Source organism: Dama dama, chromosome 33, assembly GCF_033118175.1.
Source record: "Dama dama isolate Ldn47 chromosome 33, ASM3311817v1, whole genome shotgun sequence".
NCBI lineage: Eukaryota > Metazoa > Chordata > Mammalia > Artiodactyla > Cervidae > Dama > Dama dama.
The window spans coordinates 39,739,773-39,758,772 of NC_083713.1; the positions used below are offsets into that span (position 1 = coordinate 39,739,773).

The 19,000-nt window shown below is 43.0% G+C and overlaps 1 protein-coding gene across 10 annotated transcripts in view; it reads right to left on the reverse strand.

Annotated features, from left to right (window-relative positions):
• Positions 1-19,000, reverse strand: part of TANC1 (tetratricopeptide repeat, ankyrin repeat and coiled-coil containing 1) — a 245,557-nt gene that overhangs the window by 170,566 nt on the left and 55,991 nt on the right. For all 10 annotated transcript variants that reach the window (XM_061135350.1, XM_061135357.1, XM_061135354.1 and 7 more), the window contains exon 2: positions 16,777-16,886. The gene's annotated coding sequence lies outside the window, so the exon portion shown is untranslated. The remainder of the gene's footprint in view (positions 1-16,776; positions 16,887-19,000) is intronic.

The following is a 19,000-nucleotide window of genomic DNA, read 5'->3' on the forward strand; positions in this document are numbered from 1 at the left end:
AAGCCACTAAACATTTCTAGGATGCAGATGCTTCGTCCAGGAAAGTTGCAGGAAAAGAGAAGGGGTTATTGATCAAGAAATCAGAAAGCAATTGTGATGATAAGTTAAAATAGTGGCCTTTCATATGGCTTAACATGCAGAGCTGGGGAAAAAGAGATAAAGCACAGGCAAATGATGCCCTAAGACACAACAGACCTAACCATTTGGTCCTCTTTATTTGAAGTCATTCTACAAACTCTACCTCTAATTCTTCTGTTCTTTAAAGTTAGGTTTGTCTTAGGCAAAAAGATGTCAGGTTTGAGTACGAGTTATTAAAAGGAAAGTAAATTTACAGTCACAAGTAATGTGAATTTAAAAGAGTTCTGGGGGAAAAACAAAACAAAACAGAGTTCTGGGCATGAAGTTTGAACTCAGATGCTTAAGTTCTGATGCACCAAATTCAGTGCAAATTCCCTATTAGATCGAAGTCATTTTCAACCTCTATTTAAAATACTCTGTAGAAAGATATACAAGTTGTTTTGAGAAACATGTCTTTAAAAATCTGAGTCTCCTAAGCCAGTATTTCATGTTGCTAAAAAATTACTACATACAAGCTTGTTTAAAGAAGTTTTCATCTTGATAACACTTGGCAGAAGAGAAATCTTACTTTTGGAAGAAAATATGAAGAAGTTACTTGCTTCTGGCTACAAGAGCCATTTTCCTATATTGTGAAGAGATATGTTTCATTCAACTTTGAATACCATCCCCTTCACACAATCTTCCCAGGCCATGACAGTCAAAAGGTACCTTTAATTCCACACCTCACTTTGTACTATCAATCAAAATCACAGTGAAAAATGTTGAACTCTACAAATCTCCCATGGCACCTAAAAATGTACCTTACATGTAACAAACACCAAGTAAGTCTCCCTAAATGAAAGAACAGTGGGGTTGTTATGGAGGGGAAATCAAAATCAATAGCAATTCTCTCCCACAACAGATTTGGGCTAATAATGTAAGAATTCTTCTGTTACCAAGTACCAATTTCCAAGTTTATGGACAAAGTTATTTGACTTACACACGATGAACAGCACATTCCCATGGCAGGATCTGCTGTGTTATCAGGCTTTCAGAAGCACCAGCTGCAGGTAGGTTTTATTTTGGGATTTTATTTTATTTTGGGATTTTAAATATACACACAGGTTTTGGAATTAGGGTGATGGTGGCCTCATAGAATGAGTTTGGAAGTTTACCTTCTTCTGCAATTTTCTGGAAGAGTTTGAGTAAGATAGGTGTTAGCTCTTCTCTAAATTTTTGGTAGAATTCAGCTGTGAAGCCATCTGGTCCTGGGCTTTTGTTTGCTGGAAGATTTTTGATTATAGTTTCGATTTCCTTGCCTGTGATGGGTCTGTTAAGATCTTCTATTTCTTCTTGGTTCAGTTTTGGAAAGTTATACTTTTCTAAGAATTTGTCCATTTCATCCAAGTTGTCCATTTTATTGGCATAGAGCTGCTGGTAGTAGTCTCTTATGATCCTTTGTATTTCAGTGTTGTCTGTTGTGATCTCTCCATTTTCATTTCTAATTTTGCTAATTTGGTTCTTCTCTCTTTGTAGAAAACTACAGGCCAATATCACTGATGAACATAGATGCAAAAATCCTTAACAAAATTCTAGCAAACAGAATCCAACAACATATTAAAAAAATCATACACCACGACCAAGTGGGCTTTATCCCAGGAATGCAAGGATTCTTCAATATCCGCAAATCAATCAATGTAATACACCACATTAACAAATTGAAAGATAAAAACCATATGATTATCTCAATAGATGCAGAGAAAGCCTTTGACAAAATTCAACACTCATTTATGATTAAAACTCTCCAAAAAGCAGGAAGAGAAGGAACATACCTCAACATAATAAAAGCTATATATGACAAATCCACAGCAAGCATCACCCTCAATGGTGAAAAATTGAAAGCATTTCCCCTGAAATCAGGAACAAGACAAGGGTGCCCACTCTCACCACTACTATTCAACATAGTGTTGGAAGTTTTGGCCACAGCAATCAGAGCAGAAAAAGAAGTAAAAGGAATCCAGATAGGAAAAGAAGAAGTGAAACTCTCACTGTTTGCAGATGACATGATCCTCTACATAGAAAACCCTAAAGACTCTACCAGAAAATTACTAGAGCTAATCAATGAATATAGTAAAGTTGCAGGATATAAAATTAACACACAGAAATCGCTTGCATTCCTATACACTAACAATGAGAAAACAGAAAGAGAAATTAAGGAAACAATACCATTCACCATTGCAACAAAAAGAATAAGATACTTAGGATTATATCTACCTAAAGAAACAAAAGACCTATACATAGAAAACTATAAAACACTGATGAAAGAAATCAAAGAGGACACAAACAGATGGAGAAACATACTGTGTTCATGGATTGGAAGAATCAATATTGTCAAAATGGCTATACTACCCAAAGCAATCTATAGATTCAATGCAATCCCTATGAAGCTACCAACGGTATTTTTCACAGAACTAGACCAAAGAATTTCACAATTTGTAGGGAAATACAAAAAACCTCGAATAGCCAAAGTAATCTTGAGAAAGAAGAATGGAACTGGAGGAATCAACCTGCCTGACTTCAGACTCTACTACAAAGCCACAGTCATCAAGACAGTATGGTACTGGCACAAAGACAGAAATATAGATCAATGGAACAGAATAGAAAGCCCAGAGATAAATCCACGAACCTATGGACACCTTATCTTTGACAAAGGAGGCAAGGATATACAATGGAAAAAAGACAACCTCTTTAACAAGTGGTGCTGGGAAAACTGGTCAACCACTTGTAAAAGAATGAAACTAGAACACTTTCTAACACCATACACAAAAATAAACTCAAAATGGATTAAAGATCTAAATGTAAGACCAGAAACTATAAAACTCCTAGAGGAGAACATAGGCAAAACCCTCTCCGACATAAATCACAGCAAGATCCTCTATGACCCACCTCCCAGAATATTGGAAATAAAAGCAAAACTAAACAAATGGGACCTAATGAAACTTAAAAGCTTTTGCACTACAAAGGAAACTATAAGTAAGGTGAAAAGACAGCCCTCAGATTGGGAGAAAATAATAGCAAATGAAGAAACAGACAAAGGATTAATCTCAAAAATATACAAGCAACTCCTGCAGCTCAATTCCAGAAAAATAAATGACCCAATCAAAAAATGTGCCAAAGAACTAAACAGACATTTCTCCAAAGAAGACATACAGATGGCTAACAAACACATGAAAAGATGCTCAACATCACTCATTACTAGAGAAATGCAAATCAAAACCACAATGAGGTACCATTACATGCCAGTCAGGATGGCTGCTATCCAAAAGTCTACAAGCAATAAATGCTGGAGAGGGTGTGGAGAAAAGGGAACCCTCTTACACTGTTGGTGGGAATGCAAACTAGTACAGCCGCTATGGAAAACAGTGTGGAGATTCCTTAAAAAACTGGAAATAGAACTGCCATATGACCCAGCAATCCCACTTCTGGGCATACACACTGAGGAAACCAGATCTGAAAGAGACACGTGCACCCCAATGTTCATCGCAGCACTGTTTATAATAGCCAGGACATGGAAGCAACCTAGATGCCCATCAGCAGATGAATGGATAAGGAAGCTGTGGTACATATACACCATGGAATATTACTCAGCCATTAAAAAGAATTCATTTGAACCAGTCCTAATGAGATGGATGAAACTGGAGCCCATTATACAGAGTGAAGTAAGCCAGAAAGATAAAGAACATTACAGCATACTAACACATATATATGGAATTTAGAAAGATGGTAACAATAACCCTATATGCAAAATAGAAAAAGAGACACAGAAATACAGAACAGACTTTTGAACTCTGTGGGAGAAAGTGAGGGTGGGATGTTTCAAAAGAACAGCATGTATACTATCTATAGTGAAACAGATCACCAGCCCAGGTGGGATGCATGAGACAAGTGCTCGGGCCTGGTGCACTGGGAAGACCCAGAGGCATCGGGTGGAGAGGGAGGTGGGAGGGGGGATCGGGATGGGGAATACGTGTAAATCTATGACTGATTCATATCAATGTATGACAAAACCCACTGTAATGTTGTGAAGTAATTAGCCTCCAACTAATAAACAAATTTAAAAAAATAAATAAATAAAAAATTAAAAAAATTAAAAAAAAATAAATAAATATACACACAGAAGGGATAAGTACAACAACAGAGAAGCCAAAATCTGAAATTAATACATTCTGCCTCAAACTAGGAAAGGCTCAGATAGGGAAATAACCAAGTGCAGCTGCTGCTAAGTCGCTTCAGTCGTGTCAGACTCTGGGCAACCCCATAGACGGCAGCCCACCAGGCCCTGCCGTCCCTGGGATTCTCCATGCAAGAACATTGGAGTGGGTTGCCATTTCCTTCTCCAATGTATGAAAGTGAAAAGTGAAAGTGAAGTTTCTCAGTCATGTCTGACTCTTCGCGACCCCATGGACTACAGCCTACCAGGCTCCTCCGTCCATGGGATTTTCCAGGCAAGAATACCGGAGTGGGTTGTCATTGCCTTCTCCGAACCAAGTGCAGAGTTCCTGACAATTACCATTATGCCTCCCAGGCCAATGGTTCTCATGCAGGATGGAGCACAAGCCTTGCAGAAAACCCCCTGCTCATCTAGAAGCTTCACCCAGGTGCTCCCCAACCAGGCACCTGCCTCCCAACCTAACAGCACGACACTACCTAACTAGAGAACAAAGTAACTGTGACATTATTACCATCACCACCACCATCCAGATGGCCAGAGATATTTAATTTATTAGCGAAAGAAAAGGCATTTCACAAGCCCACTTCAAAAACCTATTTCAAAAGCTTCCTCTTAGAAGCCTTCCTGGTCTTATCTTATTTGCTTGCCTACCTGCCTCCTCTACTAGGCTGTGGGCCTCTGAATGGTCAGACCCTGCCAAGCTTCACCAGCACAGTTTTCTCACTTCAATATCAATGGATATATCAGAGAGGAACACGATCTTAATCCATCTCTAATTCTCAAAGGGAAAAACTGTACCTCAAAACACATTGCCAGACTAATAAATTTAAGTAAATGTGACCTCCTTGTTTAAAATGCAAGGCCCTGCGCATCAGAGGAACTTGTCCTGACTCTCCTAAGACAGGGTTACAACCCGATTTTCCAATTACAGAATAAGCACTGGGCTAGATGTTTCATTCTGGACACATTCCTGAGTCTCCACTCTGTGCCAATCAAAGAGGAGCGCAAACTATAATATGTTGGAGGGGGAAGACAACATCATCAACAACCATGGGCAGGAAGCCACAAGTCCAGGCTTCCCTTTTCTCTGTAAAGTGAAACTGAACTATGAGAGGAGCAGAGATGGTCCAGAGTAGCCCCTGTAGGGAAGAGGAAGGCAAGCACAAGATTTAAAGGACAGCTCAGCAGTTCTGATTGCCCAACCAAGAGCAAGACACAGCACCAAACAATGAAAGTGTGCAATTCCATCCTCCGATGCTCAGCCCCGAGGAAGAACCATCCAGAGGACAAGAGGTTTGATCGGCCGTCCGGTGTTAGCAGCTCAAATACAACAAGAGTGGTCGGGGTGCTCATACAAGAGTAGCCCGAGTGGTGTGCCATGGAAGTGAGGCTGGACAGGAAGCAAGTGGAGCCCTGAGAAGGACAGCCAGGGAGAACAGGGATGGTGTTTCAGAGAGATCAAAGAGCAAATACAGAGGGAATAAGTGAACGGAGAAGCTAAACAGAGGCTGTCTGATCCTCTTAATTTTAAATTCTTGGATATGGAACAATTCCAGACACTGTTAAAGCCCACATGACAGCCAGCAGCACGGTTCACTGGAGTGGAACGTCCTCAAGTGAGGGTCGGAAGCAGAGAAGTCAAGGAACTTGATTCTTGGCCTGGGAAAGGGCCATTCAGATGCTCCCTGCAGTAAGGGAGGCAAGGTTAAGGATATCAACCACCACCGTAACAGCCAGTATTTACCAAAGTCTTTACTATATATCGGGTTTCCCTGGTAGCTTAGCTGATAAAGAATCCGCCTACAAGGCGGGAGACCCCGGTTTGATTTCTGAGTTGGGAAGATCCCTGGAGAAGGGAACGGCTACCCACTCCAGTATTCTGGCCTGGAGAAGTCCACGGACAGAGGAGCCTGGCAGGCTTCAGCCCATGGGGTTACAAAGAGTCAGACACGACTGAGTGACTTTCACTTTCCTTTCTTTACTGTATATCAGTTAAGTGGAAGAGTTTTATATTCTTCAGCAACCTCATTTTTAAAATCTTTAAAAAATCATCTATGGGACAGTCTCACTGATTCCTTTTCATAAACAAGAACGCAAAGGCTGAGAGAGATGAACAATTTGCCCAAGGTTACACAATTCATAAAGGTGAAGCTAGGACTTGAATCCAGCTCTGACTTGAAAGCTCAGGCTCTGAATTGCTACCTCCAAAGTCCTCAATGAACCAGGGAGAGGGGAGCTAGGAAGGTGACCAGGAAAACACAGAACACAAGTCTCAAAGACAAAGTGGCTTTCGCATGAGGGTGACAAAGTATAGCTGTTATGGATCCAGCTGAGGAGAGCTGGGAGAAAAGCCAATGCCAGGCCACAGTGGCCAGGAGGCCACAGCCCGTGCAGCAACACCTAGGGTGTGGCGATGAAGCTCCGTCTCTGCATGTGGTCCCACCCTTTCTCACACAGCTCCACAGAGGGTGTGACCAGACCACAGGACGCTGTCCTGTGTGAGGTTTACAGCAACTGGAGACCCCAGTTCCAATCCTCATAGAAGCGATTAGCTCCTTAACGGCCGCCCTCTGATTACATCTTCTCTTTTCCCTTCTCCTTCCTGTGGAGTTTTCTACTTATATCATACAACAGAGTTATGAACTGCAACTCACATGGGCCACCTTCTTGATGTGTGACAATGACAGCTCCCTGAGTAAAGGCTGGAGGCATCACGTTATTAACTAAATGACCTTGGGCAAGTTATTTCGCCTTTCACGGGCTCATCTGTCTAACAGGAACACTGCTTCCCTTCCCATTTGACAGGGTAACATCAAGTCTCTTCCACCTCTAGGTGCTATCACTGCAAAGGGGAAGCTTTATTTCTTGTTCATAGGGCCACTGTAATCACAGCCGCTAATAAACCATCACCACAGATGAAAAAGGAACTCCTCTAAGGAGTCTATGGCATGGGCTGATGATAAGTCTTTAGTATGAAAGGAGAAGAGATCCTGAAGACATGTCAGAAAGTCCATTTTTTTCCAGAAAGTGTTAAAAGGCACTCAATCAATCAGTGCCAGCTGAATGAAGCCTGGTATTATAAATCTAAAGAAATTAAATTTTTTAAATTGCACTGCATCTGGCCTCAAAGTGAAAAAGGTCAGACAACTTCAAAGATGCCCTATGAAAGGCAGCTATTCATTACACCAAGATCTTTTGCTCATGGCAATGACAGACAGATCTTAAGCTTCAGAATATAAGACGTCAAAATCCCTCCTCTGCTTCTGTCAGTGCTTGCTATGATGCTCTGAACAAGGTTATAACCTTCCCAGGACCTAATTTCATTACGTTGGGCGTTCTCAAAAACCATGTATTTTTTTTTTTTTTTTTTCAGACTCCCTCAGGTGATTCTGATATACAGCCAGGAACACACATTTAGGACTAATTATATTCCAGGCCCTGCTCTCAGCACTTTATATATATAATCATTTAATCCTCACAACAGCCCTCTACAGAAGGTGCTATCAGTATCTCCATTCTACTGGGGCACAAAGAAGCTGGGACTTGCCCAGAGTCGTGAAGCTCACAAGGGCCCATCCAGGCAGGTGGGCTCCAGAGCCTGACCATGTAGTCCTATCCCAGGCCTCCTTTTTGAATAAAAGTGAGAGAGTAGCTCCCAGGGGCCTGGTGAGGTGGTGAAACAGACAAAACTGTCAAACAAGGGGGACAAATCATCTTTGGACACACACACACCTGCCACCCTCACTGTAGCATCTCATGCCTCAAATCTTTCTTGGAAAAGAAAATCTACCTCTACCTCTTATCTTGAAAAAGACACCTACTGTCCACTCCCTCAAGTTCTGCTAGGCACCCAATCAGAGTTATTTCAAACTACCGTGTTGTCGATATGTATGATCTGGAGGCATCACACAGGATACATGCAAAAAAAAATAAGCACACTCAAGTCATGAGCTCACAGGTGGCAAACACTGAGAGATGGGCCATACTGTTGATTAAGAAGATACTTTGCGGCAGAAACCTCTATGTCACATAGGCAATGCTTCCCCTATTCCAAACACCCAGAAATAAGAAACTATGCTATTCAAGAGGAACTCAAAAAATATCTCCCCATTCTCACTAGAATGAATTGAATGAAGCTTGTTAAAAGGTGATCGGCTGAGGCAAGGAATGGCCTTGTGCCCAAGTTCTCCTCTGGACAGTTTTACACAGTCCAGTTAATGTAACATGGTCTTAACCTCGGACATCAAAGTTCTAAAATAAATTAGGCGATGCCAGTGCTAATGCAGTGGGGAGCCAAATCAAATTCACAGGTGTCACACTTGTGCATCATATAAGCATCCTCTCTTCCCACAGCTAAGGCAAGTATATCAACACGTGGATCATGGGGCTCTTATCTGAAATTTGTAAGGAAAACCATTCTGGGCCATAAACATTTGGGTGCAATTCAGTTCAGTTCAGTCGCTCAGTCGTGTCCGACTCTTTGCGACACCACAGACTGCAGCACACCAGTCTTCCCTGTCCATCACCAACTCCCAGAGCCTACCCAAACTCACGTCCATCGCATCAGTGATGCCATCCAGCCATCTCATCCTCTGTCGACCCCTTCTCCTCCTGCCTTCAATCTTTCCCAGCATCAGGGTTTTTCCCAATAAGTCAGTTCTTCACATCAGGTGGCCGAAGTATTGGAGTTTCAGCTTCAGCATCAGTCCTTCCTATATTGGTTGCAGTAACACAGTCTCAAACCGTGGCTGCCACAGGGCCTATGAGAAAGGTCACACGGTTGTGTGCTCAGCCGCTTCAGTCGGGACTGACTCTTTGTGACCCTATGGACTAGAGCCCATCAGGGTTCTCTGTCCATGGGATTCTCCAGGCGAGAATACTGGAGTCGCCATGCCCTCCTCCAGGGATCCTCCCAACATCAGGGATCAAACCTGCATTTCTTGCACTGCAGCTGGATTATTTACCACTAAGCCACCGGGGAAGCCCCGCATGGGAATGGGCATTGGTTTTACTTTTTAATCCACTCCGACAGCCCCCAAATGGGGGAATACCAGAGTTCCAGATGAAAAAATTCAAAGACAACTCATGCCAGGAAACAAAAGCCAAACATGTAGAGACCATTAAAAAAAAAAAAAAAAAAGTTAACAAATCTGGGTTCAAAGGAAGATAGGAAAGACACAAGGGTGCCATCCAAGTCAGGAGTACGTGACCTTTTAAGTGCCATGGGCTGCCTCAGCAATCTAGACCCTCTAATCAGAATGTTTCTGAGTGATTTTGACGCGAAAATGCAATTACAGAGAAAATCAATTATACTGAAGCAGACATCAAAATATTTAAAAAGCAAATCTGTGATAATAGTAATGTGTGCTTCTTAACGCATACATAACATTACAGAGCAGCAGGTCTAAGAGCTACTGTAGCTTCCCGAGTGGTGACAGGCATAAATGATAGCTTAAACTACCTCCCTCAACGTGACACAAGAGTCTATACTTTCTATGTGCCAAAGCCACAGGTGCTACTGTTATTCCATAGTTTACTCTCCCTTTCATGATTGAAGGAAAAACTACATTTTGGCTACAGTACAGCAAAAATTAAAATTTGCATTTTTCTCCACCCATCAAAGTTCAGAGACCCTCTGCAGTGCATCCAATGACCCTAAGAGTTTGGGACCCTTACCCAGAGAATCAGGGTCAGACCCAACAGAACAATTATTCTGACTTGCCAAAAGCTCTGCGAATAGCCCAGGAGTTTCTAGAGAAAACAGTAGCTCACTTTTATCCGACTCCTGGAACCACTGAAATACAGGAAATTAAATGGTAATTTACTGATTGGCACACATTAGCAGGATTGGGAACTCCACATAGACATCACCCCTAACAATTACCTGCCAAGTTCCATGGTTAGTTTTCAGAGTAGTCTGTAAAAGTTCTATTTAACAAGAAAGTCCATCACCATCAAATTACTAACAGTAGCTACCTATGGAAATTTAGTGTGCGACAATATACCAAAGCATGAAAGTCAGGGTGAATATTAGAGGCAAGTGTGTTTCATATTTGTTTTATTTTCTTGAATTCTCTTCTTGTCCTTTTAAAAAGTATTTAAGGTCTAATAAGTACAGCCTTCCCATGAATTGGATCAGGCTTCCATGTGAGACTGGTATCCAAGGCTTGGCCTCTTCTGCCCCCACTGCTTCATACAACCAGGCCACTCGCCAGATGCATGCCTTCATGGGGGATGCCCTAAGAAGATAAATATCATTCAGAGTCCAAAATACACGGACTTACATTGGGCCCCTGCCAGTTTCTCATGGATCCTGGGTAACTGAGACCGTTTTTGTTTTCATGGTTAGGACCTACAAACAACAGCTGCAAAAGTGCAATACTTTTTCTAAACTATTACAATTACCTAAATCTGGCTCACTGTTTCAGCTGTGGCAGCAGCCAAACTTCCCAGAAAGATGCAAGCCCTGTATAGATTCCAGAAGATCTGGGATGGGAGCTCTGAGCTAAACCGGAGGCATGCAAACCCAACCCAACAGCAAAAGATACGTTAACTAAGTTCTGGATTACAGGATAATTCCTATGCGTGGAGATTACAAACATTATTTTTAGAAGTCAGATAAAACTTTAATCAAACCTATAAAGTTCAAGCACACTTGAAATTATGTGACATGCCATATATGAACATCAGATTTTTTTTCTCTAAAACTCACTGAAAGGTTCAGTTAAAGCCCTTAACTCTGCAGGGAAGCCTTTGATCATAGATTCTGTCACCACCTCTCAACACATACAGACAGTATGAAACATATCTCAGACCTAAGGAACAAAATCAGTATTGTGAAGTGGCATGGAAACCACACATACATATACACAAGAGATCATGCTCCTTTCAAGTTGGGGTGGGGGGCGGGCACAGGGAAACGAGTTGCAGAAACTACAGTTTCCAAACTGAAAAGGTTCCTTAGACACAGTACATGAACACAGCTACCAAATTATTTTCTAAATATAAATGTGTGGTCCCAATGCCTTCTTTAAGGAAAAACAGCCTCTTTAGAACCCAGTGGAAAACAGGAACACTTTTCTTGAATGACTCTGAATTAAAGATAGTGGATGCGAAACTGTTTTAGATAAAACGAAGATGTTGCACAGATGTTATAAGTTGTCATGGTCTTACTAAAACATCTTTCTGCCACAGAAAAATATGAGTCTGCAACAGAGCTGGATATAAAATAATAAATATCTGTCCCTTGTCTTTATGTAATCCAACTTCCCAAGCTGACTCCCTTCTGCCTCCTCAGAAACCTAATAAAGCCCATATTTCAATGTACTGATAATTCACTGGAAACCACAAAGCTATCCATCTCCAACTCAGACTTAGGTTATGACTTTTTTTTGCAATTATCTCTTCTTATCAATATAGTAAATCTGTAACAAACAAAAGGCCTTTACTCCACAAATCCAACAGACCACCATAAAAATAACAGCCGAGGTGGGAACACAAATGCACCCCACAGTAAGCACGGTTATGTTTTTCACTGTGAAGAATCTGGTTTAGTCCTCACAACGAGGAGGAGGTTGGAACTGTAATTGTGCTCTCTGACAGATAAAGAAATTGAGGGTCAGAGAAACTTCACAGCCTGCCCCAAGCCACACCTTCCCTCTTTTTAAAAAGGTTTTTATTTTTAACTGGAGGATAATTGCTTTACAATATTGTGTTGGTTTCTGCCATATATCAACATGAATCAGCCACAGGTTTACGTATGTCCCCTCCCGAGTGAGCCTCCCTCCCACCGCAAGGTCCATCCCACCCCTCTAGGTTGTCACAGAGCACTGGATTTGAGCTCCCTGCTTCATACAGCCAATTTTCGCTTGTATCTATTTTACATATATCAATGTATATATTTCAATGCTACTCTCTCAATTGATCCCACATTTTCCTTCTCAACATAGCACTCCTTGGAGGAAAGAACACTAGACCCTCACTATTGGTACCCTGAGCCCTGGATCCCAAGATTAAATGATGCATAAAAACAGCCTCTGTTGCACAGCATGGGGTCTAAAGATAGGATATATCAAACTAATTGTTTCTGTGGAATTTAGAAACCATTCAACTTTCACGGAAGCGGACCCTCCCCTTGGAGAAACTTGTTACCAAAAAGGAGAACTATGATGGAAAACAAAGAACATTTCCTTGGAACAGGGCAAAAGGAGAGACCTATAGGGAAACAAAATACGGACTGCATCCAAGTCCATCCTCGCAAGATCAATTAAACAGAACAATAAACCTCATTAGAACTCTGCTTTAATTCACCTGCCTAGTCTTAAATATGTAGGTTTCATAGATGATATCTTCATCTACTCCAAAACAGTTATATTTAGAACTATTAATAATAGCAAAAATCAGATCTACATGTACTATCCTCATTATCAAGGTTTTTACTTGGGTCTTTTCTGCCTTTACTACTTTAAGCACATGAATCATTCAATCAACATGATCAGAGGTCCAGAAGAGTTTATATTTTCACATGTTGTTATTTATAACCTAAAAAAGAGAGGCTCATTTGAGCTAGCCAGTTATCGACTTCCACAATTTCTTCAATTCTTTCAAACAGAATTCCTTAAAAGTGCCACCAAATTTTAAAGCACCTTCCCATAAAAACCCTTTGAGGGTAAGCAGCATGACCCCACCGTCCTAAGCTCAGGCTACCTAGCCAATATGCAGCTAATAAAAAAAATTGGGGGTTGAACCCCGATAAAGCCACAGAAGACACAGAACATGGTTTTTCCATTTAAAAGTCTTGTCTTTATCACCATGTTAAAAAAAAAAAACATATATATATACACACACATATATATATGGTGATACACAAATTTGGAAAAGTCCCTGATGCTGGGAAAGACAGAGGGCAGAAGAAGAGGGCGACAGGATGAGATGGTTGGATGGCCATCACTGACTCAAAGGACATAAGTCTGAGCAAACTCCAGGGGATAGTGAAGGATAGGGAAGCCTGGCATGCTGCCACCCACGGGGTCACAAAGAGTCAAACACGACTTAGCAACTGAACAGCAACAACACAATTTTGAATAAAACCCAGTTCCTGCCCTGAACACAGCCAACCTACTCACCAGACAGAAACCTAAATCTGTGGCATCATGGGAACAGAACAACTCACACTGACATGATGGTGAAGGTTTTGGAGCCACAGAGACCAATCCATGGGTTTAAAATCCCCAAACCCTAACTCTACTATGCTTTACCTTCCCTGTGATCCTGAGCCTGAAACTTAAACTCTCTAAATCTTAGAATCCTCATTTGTAACAGAGATGACATACCACAAAGTAACTGTAAGAATTAAAAACGACATGACAAGTACCTAGAACTATGCCTAGCAAGAAATACATATTACATAAATGGTTGTGACGGTCTCATGTTATTCCATCTGCTTATATCAGCCCAACTACAACTTCTAAAGCCCAATTAAATGTCAGTGGAATGTGCTTTTCTTTTTTCTATTTAGGATATTAAAATGATAGGGCTTTATCGCCAATAACAATTCAGAGCTGACTGAGGGAGGGGGAAGGATGAGTCACACATTTCTGACTTAATAGTGCCAATGACCACAGTGGGAAAAGCAGACAGAAGCATGGGGATGAGGGGACTTGGGGAGGTGGAGAGTAGAAAGCAGGCAACAATTAGGAGGAAAATGAGTTCAGTTTGGATATCTCAAGAGTACATATGAGTCATCCAAGTAGAAATGTCCAAAAGATTGTTTGAGACAAGGGTGAACCTGGAGAAAGACCTGGGGGTCATTAGCATGTGGGTGGTGGCTAAAGTCATGGAAATATAGAAGCCACCCAAAGAGGCTTAGCAGACTGAATGCAAACCACCAAGGACGCAAGCCCAGGGAATGTACACACTTATTGGCAGGCACAGTAGGACCTAGGAAGAAATAAAGGAGAAAAGTAGGAAAAATGCAAAGGAACCCAAAGGAGAAAGTTTCAAACGAGGAATGGGAGTGATCAGTAGGTCAAGAGCTACAGAGAAGTCATGTCACAAGTCCTATTAGAGGCCATTTGTAACCTTAGAAGCAGTTTCTGTGACGTTGAGGTGATGGAAACCAGATGATAGGTCATCTGTAAGATCTCTGCCTAAATGGTGAAATTCTTTGATTTCAAAATAGAAACTCACTGTTCTCCAAACCCACCAAAATATTAAAACCTCAAACAATAGATTACAAGGCGTTTTTTTTCCCCCAGAGAAAGGGAAATTTGCAAAAGAGACCCAGTTAAAAACCACAAAAGCCATTTAACATGATCTTTGCTATTAAGCTCCTATCTATTTCCTTGAAGTTGGTCCTCAGGGAGAGAGAAAAGAAAAATTAGCTTAATTCTCTACCACCCAAAAACTGGAGGAGGGAAAAAAGGGTCTAACTTACTAGATAAATTTCCTGTCCAATAACTCTCTAAGGGCAATGCATATAAATTGCTATTTCAACAGTACCTTGAGAAATGTGTTGCCACAAGTCAGGAGAGACTTTGGTTTCAATATGCAAATCCCTGCATACTTTGGTAAAATTCCATTTAAGCAGAGTCCCACCTGGATTTCTAAATAAGCCTGAGCTCTTGTTAAATTTAGTAGATTGTTCCTCAACATCATTTTCCTCATTCTTTGTATACTTACAACTGTCGAAAGCACTGTCCTAGGCAATTTTAAATAAAAGTTATAAAATGGTTCTATGATGCAAATTATAGCACTACAAGGGACTGTTTGGCTTGGCAGCATAAACTGGTAAAACTAGTTAGCAGACTTCAAAAATTATTCCCCCAAACATCTGCTCAGGCTAAGAAAGAGGTTTTTGTTTTTTTTTTTAAGTCTACTCCACATACAAATATTTTTCAAGAAGTTATACACCATCACCTCTTGAGAAGCTTAAAACACATGCATGCGCGAGCGCACACACACACACAGACAGCAATTGAACAACAACAAATCTAAGCTGTGTCCAACTCTTGCGACCCCATGGGCTATAGCCCACCAGGCTCCTCTGTCCATGGGATTTTCCAGGCAAGAATACTGGAGTGGGTTGCCATTTCCTCTTCCAGAGGATCTTCCCAACCCAGGAGTCAAACCCGCATCTCCCGCATTAACAGGTGGATTCCTTATCACTGAGCCACCAGGGAAGTCTAGATAAGTAGGTAGATCTATACACAGCAGGGACACTCTCTCCATTCCCAAATTCCAGTTCAGTAGGCCTAGGGAGAGTCCTAGTATCTTAAGTTTTAAAACCTCATGGGAGATTATAATGTGTCCTCCCCTGACATGCTCCTGTTGAGAAGCTTTTATGTTTTGGCAGAATCCACCAAAGCTGGGGCGGGGCGGGGGGGAGGCGGGTGGGAGGATGGCAACTGGCCACTGTGCTCTTCATGGACGAGCAAGACATGGCAGGAAAGGTGACTGCAGAAGATGAAATCCTGCGAGCAAGCCACGTTGGACAGATGGCACAGCACACCTGCACATCACATGGACGTTTCAAGAACACTCAGAGGCTGGAAGCAGCTTTAACCCTGACCCCGCCTCCTAGGGAAGAGTGTTTCCAACACCCACAGAGAAGAGATCCAGGCCAGAGCCTTCATTCCCCAAGTCAACAGTTCTGTCCTGGGCCTCCTGGGGACTTCTGCTCCACAGCCTCAACTGAGAGCATCCGAGCATGAATAACAACAGTCCTCCAAGCTGTGCCCACTTGGGATGGGACTGGAGATGCCGTTCTCAGTCAATTCTCTCTCCTTAAAGGAAAGAGGGAATATTTGAGTCCTACTACATGCTACACACTGGAGACAGCAAATACAAATGAAAAGATGAGCAGAACAAAACTCTTACCCATCATGAACCTCCAATCTCACCAACCATCTTGCATTAGGTACTTTTGTTTCACGATTTACATGTAAGATGGCAGTACAGGAAAACCACAGTACAGGAGATGTTTAGCAACGTGCTTAAAGTTCCTAAGGCCACAAGAAACCTCCCTGAAACCTAGGAGGGGAATGACTCCAAACAGGTTAACAAGGCAGCATGTAGAGCAGATGAGAGAGGGAACCCAAGCTATTGTAACTGGCATGGCCCTAAAAAGGCAGCCTGGGAAGACATCTGGGTGAGGCAGGTGTAAACGTCCCTTTATTTGTCTCCTCGTAACTATGGGGAAGTTTATATTAATGATTAAACTTCAGAAGTTTTTCACAAGAATTGGGGAAGAGAAAAATGATAAAGAACAAACATCACAATATATTCATCTATTAAATCGCTCTGTTGTACACCTGTAACTAATGCTACATGTCAGCTACATCTCAATCTTAAAAAATTGTATCAAAAATTTAAATTTCTTTGAATAAAAAACCAATTTACCTTCAAAAGCCACAGAATTTTTCAGAAAATAACATATTGTGGAAAACTTGGCCTGTTGAAGTACAAATTTTTTCCTGGGTCTCACTCACCTGGCCTCACCCCAGGCTCCACTTGCTGGCAACAGAGAGCAGCTGTCTCCCTTGGGCGGCACCACGAAAGTTCCTCTGGATCAGGCGACTACAGCAAGATGGGAAGAGAACTGAAAAAAGAAAATCCAGTCAGTACACTCATCCTATGACACCAGAAGCACAGAGTTTATAAAACCAGCTACAACCAGGACTTCAGAAAAAGCCATGATGGACAGGAAAGGTCATCAGTATATATGTCCTTTAAACAGGGGAACAAGGGTGATGGGCTGGCAAACCAAGAAAACTCACTCCTCCTCCTGACAACCTCTGCCCAGGCTGACCAGGAGCTGTCACTGAAAGCCCTGTCTTGAGCAAAGAACTGTAGCATCCAAACTACCTTCTCTAGCTTGGATTTTCTCTTCAGCTGATACTAATGAGTTTGCAGCCCAACACAAGCGTGTCCAAGGTTTCAGACCATGAGCCCAGAACCTTGCTAAGGCACTCAGGATGCTGAAGCTCTCCAGAATATTTTCTCCCCATATTTCCTGCCTCACTCCTCACAGGTCCCGGCTCTCAACAGGACTCACCGTTTCCGAACACACTGCCCAATCTCACACCTTTGCTCTCCCCATTCCCTCATCCGGAGACAACGCCCCCACTCCGGAGATTAGTCATCCTCCAAACACAGCTCAAGTACCCCCTGCACGCCCGCCCTACCCCCACAGCACCTCGCCCCTGCACACAAGGCCCCTTGTGGGTACCTGCGTCCCAGCGCTTGCTTCCCTCTGCCTTGATCGTCGCCCCTCCCTCCTCCCCAGCTGGCCCCTCCACCAAACCCTGTTCTCACAAGGAGAGGCACATGCCAAGGCATGTTTGTTCCTTGAAGGATTTCCAACAAGAGGTTCTCCGTGACTGACTCAGGGTCCATTTCCCTGGGAAATATTCTTCTTACTGCTACTCTGGTCCTGGGAGATGTTCTTTTTCAAGAGTGCTATCCAAGCTCCAACACACCGACAACCCGGCTCTCGCCCAAGTCATTCCCCGCGTAACAAGGCTGCCGGGCTTCACTGCCAAAGAGGATGGCTCATGTGTAGTCACGCTGGGGCAGACAAAACCACCTTGGCAGGGCCCCGGAGTGTAATAGGTTTGTGCATGCAAAGGCGGGGCAGAGGCCTTTTTTCCCCGTTAAGTCTGTTTGATGAGGAGCTCTATGACATGCCACGCCTCCACTACCTCCCCACCAGTCACAACCCACCCGAACTTCCGAGATGAAAATGGAGCCCGGGAGCTCTTCTTTGGGAGGAAACCAGGGGCGGAGGCAGGGCACAGGCCCGGTGCTCCCCACCTCCACCTCAGAGAGCTGAGATCTCATTCACGCAGAACATGGAGGAGAAACCTACACGGTCCAGGTGGTCCCCTGACATCAAATCTCACCTCACGTGAGGGGCAGCAGCCCCCAGAGCTGCCCAGGCTTCTGAGCGCCCCCCGGTTTCTGCTTCCTTAGGCTGCTGACCTCGCTGTGAGTACTGACGCATTCACGGCAGCAGAGCACCAGCTGGTGAACCACAGCTCAAATATCCGAGGCCTCCTCCTCTGGTTCACTCGTAAGGGAATCACCTGCCTCTCTGCCGAGAGTCTGGCAGCCAGGGAAGGAGTCCATCTCACACCTCCTCGCACAAAACGCCCCAGCAGAAGAGGCAGGCGTCTCAACGGTCCCAACCACAACTGCCAGACAAGTATAAGAGAATTTCCACCACAGCCCACAAGCTGCCCAGTGTCACACAGACCCTCGGCCCAGAGGGACATGTATGCACTCACCACTAACAGGCGATGCTGCCCCTCGTGCTCTCTCTCTGGCCTCTTCTCCACCCACAGCAACCCATTTACTACTTCTGTGATGCTGCGGGGCGGCCCTCCTTTCTGAGCTTAAGATGACAAAGAGAGCTCTGTAAATTACAGAGGTCCCAAAGGGGAGGCAACCTTCTGCAAGAAGGACTGTCCCTACAGCCTGATTTGTGGTGATGCGATCACAGAGTCTAGATTCTGCATTTGGTCCTACATGGGTTTTCAGGGCCACATTCAGTAATTATAGAAAGGAAAAAGGGAGGTGGAGACCAGAGGAACTCTGAGTGGTGTTTGAGGAGTTACTTATAACTACAGTTAGATCATGCATCCACCGGACTCAGAAGAGAAACTACGCCTCGCGTTTTCAATTGTCCTCTAAAATCTATGTTAGACGGGGAGA